Genomic DNA, 18,064 nt, shown 5'->3' on the forward strand with positions numbered 1-18,064 from the left:
ATCCTCCTGTGATCCTCACAATAGCCCTCTACAAGTTGCAGTTCTGCTTCTAAAATACTTCAAATGACTCTCCCTACCTCTCTCCTTCCCTCTGTCCTTCTGTCCCCCCCCCTCTCTCTCTCTCTCTCACACACACACACACACACACACACACACACACACACACACAGTTAAGATCCCTTTTATTAAACTCCAGCTTCAATTCCTTTTCACCACTGGCTCATTCATTTAATTTGTTTATTTATTTACTTAATTTTCATAAATCTCAAATAAATAGAAGTCACAACTAAGAACTATATTTCTTTCTGCATGATTTCATTTGAAAAGAAGTTGTCAATATGATGCACTATCATCCTCCAAAACACAGTGTGCATGTCTGACAAAGCAGGGCATCCTCCTACTTAACCACAATATCACCAACAAGACCAGGAAATTAACACTGATACCTTACTCCACCTAGGCCTCAAAACCTGTTTGCATTTTATCACTGTCCAGAACAGCAAACAGATGCATTTTGAAATGTTTCTTGCAAGTGTTGTCATGTCTTTTTAGTTTCCTTCCCTTAGATGTGGATGCCAGCTGTGCTCATGGCTGTCAGGTGCTCCTGCCCCCAGGCCTTCACAGGGAACATGCATGCACAAAAATATATTTATCTCTACGTTTATTTCTATAGTTACCCAACATTATCCGAAGCCATGAGTTCTCAGAGATGCATACCCCTAATTTCAATTCAATACCAGAGGGACTCATTTGTGTTGCATTCCTCCCCATATTTACACTATTCTCTTAGTTTAAAACTCACACTCTCCTTATAATTAAAATGGTGAATTTATTTGATGTGTTTCTGTATGCAACTAGTCTTCTGAAATAATCGTTGCACTTATCTTATGCCTCTTTACCTTTTAGGCTCAGGCCACTGCAGACCTACTGTGCAACTCTCCTGAACAACACACATGCATGCATAGTCCCACCTCATACCTCTCTAACATTGACACTCCATAGAGGGTTACCCCTCCATCAGGAAGCCCTCTTCAACCTCTCTGCTGGGCCAGCATAGCTCTCTCTAAACTCCCCTTCTTCAAAGCCCAAATGGATGCCTGCCTTGCTTGTTGCCATCCAAGAGCTCTAGACTGTTCAGGAAGGTAAGGGAAGTGATGAGAAGAGAAAGAGTGATTTATTCACTTTAAAGTTGGTCATGAGAGAGGATTGTCAGAAGATGGCATAGTAGGGAACTGAAGAACACAGTCCTTCCACCAGAACTATTATTAACAGGTAGAAACTAAGTGAACTAACTACTTTGAAACTCTGGAAGTGAGAAGAATGTTGTACAGCATCAAGAGAAAGCCAGAAGAAGAGGCCAATAAATTATGGTCAAGAACAGTAAGTTGCTTTCTCTCTGCTTGGTTGCTAATGTTGCCCATTCCCCATCCTCACAGCAGGTTATCATGGTATCAAGGCCCTAGCTAGTTGGCTGGTGAAAGAAAGGGAAGTAAAATTCCTCTTCTTCAAGACCAGGGGTGGGCATGGACGATTACTGATTACAGTTATGATCAGCGACTTTGGTTTACGGGGGGGCACAGCTCTGGGTTGGCCATTGCTTCAATCAGCCAAAGACAAAGGCCTGCATGGAGAAGACTTAAGGGACTATGCTCCCCAAAGGCTGTGCAGGACAGTTAAATGAAGGGCTGCATTTTCTGGGCAAAACAAGAAGGCTGGGCTTTGGAGAGCCATGGAAGATGCTCTTGATGTCCTTCCTGATCCCCTTTCCAGGGCACTTTGGAGCCAATATGCAGCCCCTTTGCAGCCCTTGGTCCTGTTTCAGTTGGAAAATACTGGTTTGAGAAAATCCTCTCTGGCTTGCCCCAACTCCCAGAAATTTCCCTCCAGGCAAAAGCAGCTTGAGACGACAAAAAGAATATAAGAATCTATAGAAGCAGACAGTCTGAGGCAAAAGTTTCAAGTTTCAAACAGCTGGGAAAGGAAAGTCTTTCCTGGGAAGCAGAGGGGACAACCATAGTCCTGTAAAAAGGAACAACCAAACAACTAATAATTAAAAGCACAGGACATGACACAGGCCCAGAAAAACAGAAAAAACACTGCACACCCCATTTGCCTTGGGCAGACCTTCCTTATAAAAAGGCGGAAGGTCAAGAAAATCTCAGTCTAATCACCATCTATTTAAAAATAAATTTAAGAAGCCAACATCTCAGGGAAAAAAAATCCCAGAGTTAACATTTTAAAATATAAAAATGTACAGTGTGCAACCAAAGAGTATACGACAAAGAAACATGAAATGATGTCCTGTCCAAGAGGGAGGGAATAAAAATCTAAGAAACACAAATGAAGAAATCCAGGATGTCAACATACTGAACAAAGTCTTTAAAAAGTTATCTTAAGGGGGTGCAAGGGTATTTTAGTGGTAGAATTCTGACAGGCAGGAAATCGGGGTTTGATTCCCTGTCCATGCACTTCCCAACCAAACAAACAAGCAAAAACAAATAAACAAAATTCAACAAATGATGCTGCAAAAACAGGATACTCACATGGGAAAATAATGAAATGTGACCAAGCCATGCAGCATACCCCCCAAAAAGTGATCTTAAAAATGTTCATGGAACTGGGACAAAATGTTCTTTTTAATAAATGGGCATTGGGGAACTGGATATCAATTGCCAAAAGAATGAAAGAGAACACTTACCTTAAATCCTACACAAAATTAACTCAAAGTGGATCAAACACCTAATAATAATTAGTACCTAAAGCTCTTAGAAGAAAATGTGGGGACACATCTTTAAGACCTAGTAGTAGGAGGTAGCTTCCTAAACTTTAAACCCAAAACACAAGCAACAAGAGAAAAAATAGGTAAATAGGAACTCCTCAAAATCAAATGCTTTTGTGCCTCAAAAGACTTTGTCAAAAATGTGAAAAGGCAGCCAACACAATGGGACAAAATATTTGGAAATCACACATCGGATAAAGGCTTGATATTGTGTATACATAAAGAAATCTTACAACCCAACAACAAAATAACAAACAACCCAATTAAAATAATGGACTAAATATATGAACAGGCATTTTTTTGCAGAGCAAATACAGATGCCTAAAAAGCACAGGAAGAGATGCTCATTTTCATTAGCTATAGAGGAAATGCAAATCATAACTACAATGAGATACTACCTCACACCTATAAGAATGGCTGCTATTAAACAAATTGGAGACTACCATTGTTGGAGAGGGTGTGGAAAAATTGGGACACTTATGCACTGCTGGTGGGATTGTATAATGGTATAGCCACTATGTGAGACAGTCCAGCAGCTGCTCAGAAAGCTAAATATTGAGTTGCTCCTATGACCTGGCAGAAACCACTACTCAGTATATACCCAGAAAAGCTGAAATCAGTGACACAAAAAAACATTTGCACACCGATGTTCATAGCATCACTAGTCACAATCGCCAAAAGGTGGAAACAACTCAAGTGCCCATGAACAGATGAGTGGATTAACAAAATGTGGTATATACATATGATGGAATATTATGCAGCATTAAGATGAAATGACACCCTGAAGCACATGACAAGATGGATGAATCTTGAGGACATAATACTGAGTGAAATAAGCCATACAAAAAAGTATAGATACTGTATGATTCCAATTTTATGACCATGATAAATGTAAAGTTATAGACCTTAGAAGGATGGTGCATATATATTACAGAATATAGGGGACCTAGAGATAGGTAAAAGCTAGAGTGGATGAATGTTTAGATAATGAAGTTGAACTTAAATGTAAGGGAATAGATAGAAGTGAAGGTAGTTCACTAGTGGGTCTATAAATAATATTGCCATATTGAAGGTGAAAATGATTGAAAGGGGTTTATAGACCCATGTGTCCCACTAATTAACACTACAAATATAAATAAGTTCTTGCATGAACTACTTTGAATCTTGAACAAAGCATGCATAATTTCAGGGTATAAGGTGAAAATTGCTATTGTATGTTATGGGCTATGTTTAACGGGAAAATATCAAGAGTACTACAGCAATGCCAAGGTTAAATAATGGGGGCAGGGGGGAGGACAGGCATTAAGGGGACATTTGGATTTTCTATTTGGTGAGCATATGCTTATCAATTATTTTTCTCTTGGGAAGAATGAAATTGTCTAAAATTGAGAGTGTTGACGGACTGTTGACTTTGGACATTATACCTGATGGCCAATGGATAAGATGTCTGAAGGATACACTAACTGAGAATTAGAATGGTGAGGGATGGTATATACATATGATCTAATATTGTGTTGCTACAGAAAGGAGCAAAGTTGTGAGGTATGCAACGTGAATGAATCTGTGGGACATTTGTGAGGCAAAATAAGTCAGAAACAAAAGAGCAAATATTTTATAGTCTCATTTAGAAAATACTTATAAGAACATTGGGACCTAGATTGTAAGCTTCTATAGCAGTCACATTTAGGCAGAAACAGTAATTGCTATTCTGGATTTTGAGAGGCTGTGCTATATATTTAAAACCTGTTATTTAGAGATCAGAATGAAGACAGTCAGGTCAGGATTAAGGTAACTCAGAATACAGGGATAAGAAAGACATTGTATTTTATAACTCCACCTATTCCATGAGACCAGAGGAAGAAAGGTTTATTTTGTCTAGAGCCTAAATCTTCTGATGCACATAATCTAATTGAACTTGTCTGGATAGATTATTTAAACAACGCAAATACACGGAGCCCAGAATAAGAGCGAGGGCCTTTAATCTGGTGTATCTTAAAGTAACATCCAGATACATCTCAGAGTTTATTAAGCAGATAATCAAAGAGTATTGCTTAAGTCCCTTGATGGGTGGGAGAAAAAATATGGAATATTGAACTTCATGAACAGGGAACCCCTGATACTGTGTCAAACATTAGGGTCACCCAAAACAATAGGTCAAGCCCTTGATCTTGAGGCTTGCTCTTGTGAAGCTTATTTATGTAGCAGAGGAGCTTAGCCTACGTATAGGTATGCCTAAAAGTTACTTCCAGAAAACCTCTTTTGTTGCTCAGATATGGCCTCTCTCCTCTCAGCCTAACTCTGTAAATGAAATCATTACCCTCCACCCCTACAAGGGCATGACATTCAGGGGTGAAAGTCTCCATGGCAATGTGGAATACGACTCCCAGGGTTGGGCCTGGCCCTGGCACTGTGAGATTGACAATGCAATCATAGACCAAAAGGAGGGAAAGAAGTGTAACATATAAGGTATCAGTGGCTGAGAGAGTTCAAATAGAGTTGAGAGGCTACTCTGGAGGCTACTGTTGCACAAGCTTCAGTTAGACCTTTTTACCTATCATAGTTTGCCAAAACCCCAACCAAAACCTTTTGTGCTAACCATAAATATAAAATATAAAATCTATTATATGAGATTCTTCAAAGTTACATGCACTTGAGTTACTTTCCAGAAGCCCACAACTCCCAGATGGGTCCCTAGAACTGATAAGTCCTGAAATGCAAAGAAGCCAGCCTCTCCAGAACATCAACTACTTCCATCCCCTTATCCCATATTAATGACAGCTGCTTCCAACACATAAAAGTTAGAACTACCTCTAAGAGTAGGTAAAAGATCTAAGGAGTGGGTGGAGTTATACAGAGAAGGTAGGGTTTAACTAATTGGCATGCTTGCTGAATCCTTACATTGATATTTCTTTTAGCCTTCAGTGTCTTGGAGCAGCTAATAGTAAAAACCTGCAATTGTGGTATTGTAACCCATACCAAACTCTGAAATCTATTCTACAACTAATTGTTACATTGTGCTTTGAAATTTACTGCTTTTTGTATATATGATTTTTTTTCACAGAAAAGAAAAAAAAGTCATTTGTGATTATAAATGCACAGCTATAAGATGATACTTTGAAACAATGATTTTACACTTTGGTTGATTAAATAGTATGTGAATATATATCAATAAAATTGCATTAAATTAAAAAAATGTTCATGGAGAAGAAGCAAATACAGAGAAAGACCTAAATGATTACAGGAAAACAATAAATGAGCAAAATGACAGTGTGAGTAAAGAGATGGAAATTTTAAAAAGGAAACAAACAGAAGTACTAGAGTTGAAGACCAAAATAATTGAAATGAAAAAATGTCCAGGAGTTTTTCAAGAGCATATTGGAGCCAGCAGAAGAATCAGTGAACTTGAAGAAAACTCTTGAAATGAGTTAAGCTAAGAGACACAAATAAAAAAATATATATTAAAAGTGAAAACACTTCTGGGACACCATCAAGCAAACCAATAAACACATTATGGGAGTTCCAGAAGGAGGTGAAAAAGAGAAGGGACAAAATGGATAGTCAAATAAATAATATCAGAGAACTACACAAAACTTAGTGAAAGACATGCATAAGCACATACAAACAGAAAAAACCAAACAGAAAAAAAGCATCCAGAAAAATATACCCCATCATATATTAATCACATTATAATTAAAAGATGGGGGCATAGAGTGGTATAGGAGGAGTATATGTATATGCTGTGACAGTTAAGTTGGTAAAAAATCAAACATGATTGTTGCATATTTAGGATGTTAAATTTTAACTTCATGGTAACTACAAGGAAAATTGATGAAAAGTATATTCAGATAGAAAAGAGAAGGCACTGAGTGTGGTACAACAAAAAAGAAAATAAATATAAAATTAGGTACTAATGGTGGAATTGAGTTACAAAATATGGGTGACATACAAAGGCCCAAAAGCAAAATAGCAGAGGAAAGTCCTATTAATATAAGTAGTGAATTTAAATGTAAAATGATTACTCTTTCCAGTCGAAAGACAGAGATTAGCATAACAGATTAAAAAAGCATGATCCAACTATGTGCTGTCGGCATGATATTAAATTTAAATTAAAAACGTAAGTAGGCTGAAAATGATGGGTGGAAAAAATATACCATGCAAATAGTAACAAAAAGAGAGCTGTGTTAGCTATACTAATATCAGATAAAATAGATTTTAATTAAAAATAGCGGCAAGGGACAAAGACAATCATTACACACTGATAAGGGAATAATTCAACAAGAAGCTGTAAAAATTATAAATATATATGCACCAACAATAGAGGCTCAAAATACATGAAGCATATATGGACAATGTTCAAGGGAGAAGTTGACAGTTCCACATTAATAGAAGGAGACATTAATAATCCATTTTAAACAATGGATAGAATATTTAGTCTGAAAATCAAAAGGGAATATCAGATTTGAACAATTCTCTAAATCAGATAGGCTAACAAGCATAGATAGAAGACTTCATGACACAAAAAAGAATCCACATTCTTCTCCAGTGTACATGGATCATTCTCCAAGAGACATCATATGTTAAGTTATAAAAAGTGTCTCAATAAATTAAGAAATATTTAAATTTACCATGTATACTCTTTGATCACAACAGAACAAAGGGAGAAAGCCACACAGAGGGAGAAATGGAAAATTTTAAATTATGTGAATATTTAACAATGTGTTCTTAAACAACTATTGGATGAAAGTGGAAATCAAAGAAAATTAGGAAATCTCTTGAGATAAATGAAAATGACAGTACAATAAACAAAACCTTATTGGATGCAGCAAAGAGAGTGCTAACAGGGAAATGTATAGCTCTGAGTGCTTACAATAAAAGAGAAAAAAATGCTTCAAATCAGTGACATAACCTCAACTCTTGAAAAACAAGAAAAACATAAGCAAACTAAACAAAAAGTGAGCAGAATGAAGGAAATAAAGATTAAGAGTGGAGATGAATGAAATTGAAAAAGACAATAGAAAAAATCAACTAAACTGATCTTACTGAAATGATAAATAACATTGGCAAAACTTTAGCTAGACTGACAAAGAAAAAACAGAGATTATTCAAATAATGAAAATCAGAAATGAAAAGGGGAACATTACTACAAATCTTGCTTACATAAAAACTACTATAAGAGGATACTATGAACAACTACACAACAATAAATTAGAAAACCTGGTTAAAATGGACAAATTCTCAGAAACACACAGATCACCTATGTTGACTCAGGAAAACAGAAGATCTCAGCAAATCAATTATTGGTGAGATGGAATCAGTAACCAAAAGCCTCCCTAAAGGTTCCAAAATGGTGGCTTAGTGAGGTGTAGAATTTAGTTTGTCCTCCAGAGCAGCTACTACATAGCTAGGAACAGTACAGTACAACTGCTGGGGCCACACCTTACCAGACATGCAGCGTACACCAGTCGGAACAAGCTGGAGGAGCTGTGATTCCACACAGAACTGTAAGTTCCCCAAGCCATGGAGGCTGGCAGCCTTCCCCCATGGGCACAGCAGCCTCGTTTCTGGAGGGGAAAGGAAAGATACTTTACTAGCAACAGGGGCTTAGCTCAAACAAGTTCCACTTGTTTGATAATTAAGAAATTCTGACTACTGAAGATAGTCCTCCAGCTCAGATGAACCTCAAATAAAAGCTAAAGGTACTAAGAGGTTTTGCCCTGGCACAGAGAGTGCAGGACTGATGGAAAAATAAAAAACAACAACAGAGGTTTTTTGGATTGGATGTTAAAATATATTTGAAAAGGGCTGTACCCTAAAAAAACGGGGGGGGGCATAGAACCTGGAGATACATAGAGAAATGTATGAACTTAAGCTCTTGATTAACAAACCTGAGGAATGGGGTCTGCTCTGAAAAGGACTTTTTTTCCTGCTTTGTTTCTACTATTTAATGGCTCATTAGATAGAACTGTAAGCCTTCTCAGGCTCCAACTACCCCAGGCATGGGCAAAATTAAGCTTTTCTGAGACAAAGAGGCTGGTCAGGTGAAGGGAATTGATTCCCTGGAGGCTGTGCCTTCTCTGGGAGAGGGGTGGGGCCCAGATCTGGTGGAATCCCTCCCTCAAGGAATTCAGACCCCAGGGACTGGAAAATCGAAGCAATTAAAGTCAGCCTACAATTTACCTTTGTTTCAACCATGCCCCCAGCTGTGAGAATCTGCTGAAGTTAAAGGTACCACATCACTTTATACTGGTGGAAAACTACAGGCAGAAAGCATCACATACTGGGTAGGATAGGAAAAGCACAGAGTTTTGAGGCTTCATAGGAAAGTCTGCCAACCTGCTGTGTCTCATCCTGGGAGAAAAACTAATGCTTCCTCCTGAGAGGAGGCCAGACTGGTCTGGGAAAATCTGAGTTGGGGCTATAATATCTAAATAGTCCCTCCTAAGGGAAAAAAGGCTCCAGATAGGCAGGGCAAGAAACAAGAAACAAGAACTGAAAAATTCTGATCAGTTAAGCAAAGGCTATGCTAGAGTTCTAGAATAAGCTGAACGGAAAGATAAAGAACAGATAGAGAACAAAGCCATTCAGCAAGAAAATCCTAGGTATAAGAGTGAAAACTATCTCCAGAATAAACTAATTAAGGAAATCAAATGCTTAGACACCAGCAAAAATTAATGAGTCATATGAGGAAAAATGACCCAGTCAAAGGAACAAACCAACAATTAAAATGAGATACAGGAGTTGAAACACCTGATTCAGGATGTTCAAACAGACATGGAAAATCTCATCAAAATCAAATCAATGAGTTGAGGGAGAATATAAAGAAGGCAATGGGCAAACAAAAAGAATAAATCAAAAGTCTGAAAAAACAAATCATGGAACTTATGGGAATGAAGGGCACAGTAGAAGAGGTGAAAAAAATCAGTGGAAACCTGTGGATTTCAGTGGAACCCACTTCGGAAATCAGTGGAAAATCAGTGGATTTGAAGAGGCAGAAGAAGAGATTAGTGAACTGGAAGATGGGGCATCTGAAATCTGACAAGTAAAAGAAAATATAGGAAAAAGAATAGAAAAATATGAGCAGGAACTCAGGGAATTGAATGACAACATGAAGCACATGAATATACATGTTGTGGGTGCCCCAGAAGGAGAAGAGAAAGGAAAAGGAGGAGAAAGACTAATGGGAGGGAATTATCACTGAAAAATTTCCATCTCTTATGAAAGACATAAAATTTCAGATCCAAGAAGTGCAGCATACCCTAAACAGAATAGATCCAAATAGACATACTCCAAGACACTTATTAATTAGAATGTCAGATGTCAAAGAGAAAGAGTGAATTTTGAAAGCAGCAAGAGAAAAGCAACCTGTCACATACAAGGGAAACCCAATAAGACTATGTATAGATTTCTCAGCAGAAACCATGGAGGTGAGAAGGGAGTGGTATGATACATTTAAGAGTCCAAAACAGAAAAACTGCCAACCAAGAATTCTATATCCAGCAAAATTGTCCTTCAAAAATGAGGGGGAAATTAATACATTTTCAGACAAAAAAATCACTGTAAGAATTTGCGACCAAGAGGCCAATTCTGTAAGAAATACTAAAGGGAGCACCAGAGGCAGATAGAAAAAGACAGGAGAGAGAGGTGTGGAGAAGGTTGTGGAAATAAAGACTATCAGTAAGGGTAAAAGGAAGAAAAAAATAGATAATATATAAAATCCAAAAGGCAACATGGTAGAAGAAAGCACTGCCCTTACAGTAATAACACTAAATGTTAATGGATTAAAGTTCCCAATCAAAATACATGGACTGGCAGAATGGATTAAAAAACAGGACCTATCTATATGCTATCTATAAGAAACATATTTTAGACCCAAGAACAAATATAGGTTGAAAGTGAAAGGTTAGGAAAAGATATTTCATGCAAACAACAATCAGATAAGCATAGGAGTAGTGACACTAATATCTGACAAATTAGACTTCAAATGTACAACATTAAAAGAGACAAAGAAGGACACTATGGTGCTCACTTCGGCAGCACATATACTAAAATTGGAATGATACAGAGATTAGCACGGCCCCTGTGCAAGGATGACACACAAATTCGTGAAGTGTTCCATATTAAAAAAAAAAAGGACACTACGTATTAATAAAATAAACAATTTAACAAGATGACATAACAATCATAAACATCTATACACTGAGTCAGAGTGCTCCAGAATACATGAGGCAAACACTGAAAAGAGAAATAGACACATCTGCCATAATAGTTGGAGACTTCAATTCCCTACTGTCATCAGTGGATAGAACATCTAGACAGAGGATCAATAAAGAAACAGAGAATTTGAATAATACAATAAATGAACTAGACTTAACAGACATTTACAGAACAATACACACCACAACAGCAGGATACACCTTTTTCTCAGGTGCTCATGGATCATTCTCAAGGATAGACCATATGCTAGATCACAAAGCAAGTCCCAATACATTTAAAAAGATTGAAATCATACAAAGCACTTTCTCAGATCATAAAAGAATGAAGTCGGAAATCAATAACAGGCAAAGGGCCATAAAATTCACAAATATATGGAAGCTCAACAGCACACTCTTAAATAAGCAGTGGGTAAGGAAGAAATTGCAAGAGAAATCAGTAAATATCTCGAGACAAATGAAAACAAAACCACAACATATCAAAATTTATGGGATGCAGCAAAGGAAGTGCTAAGAGGAGAATGTGTTGCCTTAAATGACTATATCAAAAAAGAGGAAAGAGTAAAAATCAAGGAATTACTTGTTCACTTGGAAGAACTAGAGAAAGAACAGCAAACTAACATCAAAACAAGCAAAAGGAAAGAAATAATGAAGATTAGAGCAGAAATAAATGAAATTGAGAACATAAAAGCAATTGAGAAAATCAACAAAGCCAGAAGTTGATTATTTGAGAAAATGAACAAAATTGATGGACACTTAGCAAGGTTGACAAGAAGAAAAAGAGAGAGGATGCAAATAAATAAAATCAGAAATAAAAGTGGAAATATAACCACTGACACTGCAGAAATAAGGAGGTAATGAGAAGATACTATGAACAACTTTATGCTAATAAACTAGAGAATATAGATGAAATGGACAACTTCCTAGAAAGGCATGAACAGCCAACATTGACTTGAGAAGAAATAGATAACCTTAACAAACAAACAGAAGTAAAGAAATGGAATCAGTCATCAAGAAGCTTCCAAAAAAGAAAAGCCCATGACCAAATGGCTTCACATCTGAATTCTACCAAGCATTCAAGAAATAATTCATTCCAATCCTGCTCAAACTCTTCAAAAAAATTGAGGAGGAGGGAAGGCTACCTAACTCATTCTATAAGTCAACATCACCCTCATACCAAAGCCAGACAAACATACTACAAGAAAAGAATATCACAGACCATCTGTAATATTCATCTCTAATGAATATAGATGCAAAAATCCTCAAAAAATTCTTGCAAGTCGAATCCATCAGCACATTAAAATAATTATACACCATGACCAAGTGGGATTTATTCCAGGTATTCAAGGATGGTTCACCATAAGAAAATCAATTAATGTAATATACCATATCAACAAATCAAAGCAGAAAAACCACATGATCATCTTGACGGATGCAGAAAAGGCATTTGACAGAATTTAGCATTATTTCTTGATGAAAACACTTCAAAGGATAGGAATAGAAGGGAAATTCCTCAACATGATAAAGAGAATATATGAAAACCCCCCAGCTAGCATCATCCTCAATGGAAAGACTGAAAGCTTTCTCCCTAAGATCAGGAACAAGCCAAGGATATCCACTGTCGCCACTGTTATTCAACATTGTGTTGGAAGTTCTAGCCAGAGCAATTAAAGAAGAAAAAAATATATAAGGCATCAAAATTGAAAAAGAACTAATAAAATTCTCATTGTTTGCAGATGACATGATACTATATGTCAAACACCTTGAAAAATCCACAGTAAAACTACTAGAGCTAATAAATGAGTACAGCAAAGTGTCAGGTTACAAGATCAACACTCAAAAATCCGTAGTGTTTCTATACGGTAGTATTGAGTAATCTGAGGAAGAAATCAAGAAAAAAATCCATTTACAATTGCAACCAAAAGAATAAAATATTTAGGATAAATTTAACTAAGGATACAAAAGACCTATTCAAAGAAAACTACAAGAAATCGCTAAAAGAAATCACAGAGAGACCTAAATAAATGGAAGGGCATACCATCTTCATGGATTGGAAGACTAAATATAGTTAAGATGTCAGTTCTACCTAAATTGATTTATAGATTCAATGCAATACCAATTAAAATTCCAAAAACTTACTATGCGGAAATAGAAAAACAAATAACCAAATTTATTTGGAAGGGCAGGATGCCCCATATAGCTAAAAATATCATGGGAAAGAAAAATGAAATAGGAGGTCTTACACAACCTGACTTTAAGGCATATTATGAAGCTGCAGTGGTCAAAACAGCATGGTATTGGCATGAAGACAGATACACTGACCAATGGAATCAAATAGAGTGTTCAGGTATAGACCCTTTCATCTATGAACAATTGATCTTTGATAAGGCAGTTAAGCCAGTTCACCTGGCACAGAACAGTCTCTTCAATAAATGGTGCTTGGAGAACTGGATATCCACATGCAAAAGAATGAAAGAGGGTCCATATCTCACACTCTATACAAAAATTAACCCAAATAAATTAAAGGCCTAAATAGTAGAGCTAAGACTATGAAACTTTTAGAAGAAAATGTGGGGAAATATCTTATAAAACTTGTAACAGAAGGTGGTTTCCTAGGTCTTACACCCAAAGCATGTGCATTGAGGAAAGAAATAGATAAATGGGAGCTCCTCAAAAGTAAATACTTTTGTCCATCAAGGAACTTTGTCAAGAAAGTAAAAATGCAGCCTACACAATGGAAGACAATATTTGGAAATGACCTATCAGCTAAGGGTCTAGTATCCAGATTATATAAAGAGATTGTTCAACTCAACAACAAAAAGACCAATAACCCAATTACAAAATGGGCAAAAGACATGAACAGATAATTCTCAAAAGAGGAAATACAAATGATTAAAAGGCACATGAAATGATGCTCAACTTCCCTAGCTATTAGGGAATTGCAAATCAAAACTGTAATGAGATATAATCTCACACTCACCAGAATGGCCATTATCAAAAAAAAAAAAAACCCAGAACATGACAAGTGCTAGAGAGGATGTGGAGAAAGAGGCACTTATCCACTGTTGGTAGGAATGTAAAATGGTGCAACCATTGTGGAAAACAGTTTGGTGGTTCCTCAGGAAGCTAAGTATAGAATTTCCATATGATCCAGCAATACCCATTGCTAGGTATCTATTCAGAGGATATGAGGGCAAGGACACAAACTGACATTTGCACAATGTTTATAGCAGCATTATTTACAATTGCCAAGAGATGGAAACAGCCCAAATGTCCATCAACAGATGAGTGGCTAAACAAGCTGTGGTATATATATATGATGAAATATTATACCGCTGTAAGACAGAATAAAGTCCTGGAGCATTTAATAACATGAATGGACCTTGAGGACATTATGCTGAGTGAAATTATCCAGAAACAAAAGGAGAAATAATGCATCTTATGGATAAGAACTAACATTAATGAATGGAGAATTTATTCTTATACATTATATAGATATCTCCTTTTTAGTTTATGGTGTATTAGAGAGGCTAGAGGGAAGTACTTGAAACTTTAGGTCTGTGTTCCCATAGCCATGTTTCTTGACAATGATCATGTAATGATATAGTTTTCACCATGGGACTGTGTGATTGTGAAAACCTTGTGTCTGATGCTTCTTTTTTCTATACTATGGACAGATGAGTAAAAAACATGGATAAGAAATTGACAAATGATAGGGGGAACAAAGGTTAAAATAAATTGAGCAGATTAAAATAGTTGTGGTCAATAAAAGGGAGTGGTAAGGGGTTGGCATGTATGAGTGTTTTCTTTTTTCTTTCTTTTGCTGGAGAGATAAAAATGTTCAAAAACATGATCATGGTAATGAAAACACCACTATGTGATGATATTTATGAGCCATTGATTGTAACCACGACAAAAATGTTTGTATGTCAAGAATGTTTGTATGATTGTTTGTTGTTTATAATAAGAAATATTTTTAAAAAAACCTCCCTAAGATAAAAAGCCCAGGACCAGATGACTTCATCAGAGAAACCTAGCAAATATTCCAGAAGAAAACCCCAAGACTCCTAAAACTTCCAAAAATTGTATAGGAGGAAATTTTTTGTTATATAATTCATATATGTTATATAATCCATTATAATTCAATGGATTATATCCATCCCATACTAAAGCCAGATAAAGACACCACAAGAAAAGAAAACTACAGACCTATCTCTTATCAATATAGATGCAAAAATCCTCAACAAAATAATAGCAAATCATGTACAATAGCATATTAAAATAGTTATACACCATAATGAAGTGGAATTTATCCTAAGTATGCAGCATTGGTTCAACATAAAATCAATGAATGGAATACACTATATTAACAAAATTAAGGAGAAATCCACGTAATCATCTCAATTTATGCAGAAAAGCCATGTGACAAAATTCATCATTCTTTCTTGATAAAAACATTTAGAACAAAATGAATAATGGAAACATCCTCAAAATGATGGAGAGCATATAAGAAAAGCCTTCAGCTAGCATTGTACTTACTGCTGAAAGATTGGTAGCTTTTACTGAAAGATCAAGAAAAAGACAGATACCCATTGTTAACACTATTATTCAACAATGTACTGTTCAACCAGAGCAAGTAGGCAAGAAATAAATGAAAGGCATCTTAATTGGAATAGAGGACATAAAACTTTCCCTTTGTGCAGATCCCATATACAGAAACTCCTGAAAACTCCACAACAGCAAAGCCCCTAGAACTAAGAAATGAATTCAGGAATGTGGCAGGATAATAGATCAGCACCACAAAATCAGTAGTGTTTAGATATGCAAGCAGTAAACAATCAGAAGAAGAAATAAAGAAAAAAAATATCTAGGAATAAACCTAACCCAGGATGTAAATGATACAAAGAAAATTGGAAGCATTGCTAAAAGAAATCAAATATGATTAATACTAATGGAAGGGCATTCCATTTTCATGAATTGAAATACTAAATATCATTAAGATGGAAATACTACACAAAAGGATTTATAGTTTCAACACAATCCCAATAAAAATTCTGGCAACTTCCTTTGCAAAAAATGAAAAAACCCCATAATCAAATTTATCTGTAAGGTTAGGGCCCAGAATAGCTAAAGCCATCTTGAAAAAGAAGAATGAAATTGGAGGGCTCACACTTCCCAATCTTAAAACTTTTGCAAAGCCCTAGTTACCAAAGAGCATGTCACTGGCACAAGTACAAATATGTATGCCAATGGAAAAAATCTGAGAGCTCAGAAATCAACTCTCACATTTATGGCCAAATGATTTTTGAAAAGAATGCAAGGACAATGCAACTGGGAAAGGATAGCTTCTTCAAAAATGGTGCTGGAGAAACTAGATCTCCATTTGCAAAAATCAACTCAAATTAGATTAAAGACCTAAATATAAGAGCCAAAACTGTCAACATTCTAGAAGAAAATATCAGGAGGCATCTGCAGGAGCTTTTGGTAAGCAATGGTTTCTTAGACTTTAAACTCAAAGAACAATCAAGAAGATAAAGATATAGTAAAATGGGACCTCAATGAATATACAAACTCAAAGGACTTTATCAGTAAAGTTAAAAGGCAACCTATGCAGGGGGTGCAAGGGTAGTTCAGTGGTAGACTTCTTGTCTGCTATGCAGGAAACCTGCATTCAATTCCCAGTCCATGCACTTCCCTAAAAACAAGCAAACAAGCAAAAAGCAAACAAAAACAAACAAACAAAAATTCAACAAATGGTGCTGCAATAATGGGATACTCACATGGAAAAATAATAAATGTGACTCCACCATACAGCATAGAAACAAACAAACAAACAAAGAATGGCAACCTGCACAATGGGAGAAAATATTTGGAAACCACATATTTGACAAGGGTACCAGGTATTTGATAAGGGTTTTATGGCCAGAATATATAAAGAAATCCTTCAACTTAACCAAAAGAACAACAACCCAATTAGAAATGGGCAAAAGACTTGAACAGACATCCCTCCAAAGAAGATATACAAATGGCCAGAAAGCACCTGAAAAGACTCTCAACATAATTAGCCATGAGGGAAATGCAAATCAAAACTGCAATGAGATACCATTCAGACCCAATAGAATGGCTGGTAGCAAAAAGTCAGAAAATAACAAGTGATGGAGAGATTGTAGAAAAATAGGAACACTCATTCATTGCTGGTGGTAATGTAAAATGGTCCAGCTGTTGTGGAAGATAGTTTGTTAGCTCCTCAGAAAACTCAGTACACAACTACTCTATGACCTGGCAATCCAACTACTAGGTATATAACCAAAAGAATCAAAATCAGGACTCAAACAGATATTTGCACACTGATATTCAAAGCTGCATTGTACACAATTGTCAAAAGATGAAAGTAACCCACATACCCATCAAGTGATGAGTGGATATATAAAATGTGATATTTATATAAAATGTAATATTATAAGTAAATGCAACAACATGGAAGAACCTTGAAGACATCATGTTGTGTGAAATAAGCCAAACAGAAAAGGAAAACTATGTATAATCTTATTTATTTGAAATAATTAGAATAAGAAACTTATTGAGTCGGAATCTACAATATGGATTATCAGGGTACGGGGTGGGATCAGAAATGGAAGTTAAGATTTAAAATGTACAGGGTTTCTATTTGAAATGCCAGAAATGTTTTGGCAATACATGGTGGTGATGACAGCAAAAAATTGTGAGAGTAATTAAAAGAACTCAAATACATATCTGAATATGATTACTTGGGGAAATATTAGGTTGCAAATACAGTAACATAGGAAATTTTTTTTTTATCCTTGGAAGTAGAGTACCAAAGCAGTGAACCTTAAATTAAGCTATGGAGTATAGTTAATAGTACAATTATAAAAATGTGCTTTCATCAATTGTATCAAATGTTCCACACTGATGTAAGGTGGTAATAATAGGGTGGTGTATAGGAATTCTGTATTTTATGCATGATTATTCTGTAAAACCTTAACTTTTCTAATGAAGAAAATAAAGTGAAAAAGCAGATAACTATTCTTTGATCCCCAAGGCCAAAATAGAAATC

At 36.0% G+C, this 18,064-nt stretch overlaps 1 non-coding gene across 1 annotated transcript; it reads left to right on the top strand.

The window, feature by feature from the left end:
* The first annotated feature begins 10,797 nt into the window (after nt 1-10,797).
* LOC143652756 (U6 spliceosomal RNA) lies at nt 10,798-10,901 on the top strand. Its single transcript, XR_013160820.1, has one exon. It is a non-coding gene; the product is annotated as a U6 spliceosomal RNA (small nuclear RNA).
* Nucleotides 10,902-18,064: the final 7,163 nt, after the last annotated feature.

Source organism: Tamandua tetradactyla, chromosome 12 (assembly GCF_023851605.1).
Source record: "Tamandua tetradactyla isolate mTamTet1 chromosome 12, mTamTet1.pri, whole genome shotgun sequence".
In the NCBI taxonomy this organism is placed as follows: Eukaryota; Metazoa; Chordata; class Mammalia; order Pilosa; family Myrmecophagidae; genus Tamandua; species Tamandua tetradactyla.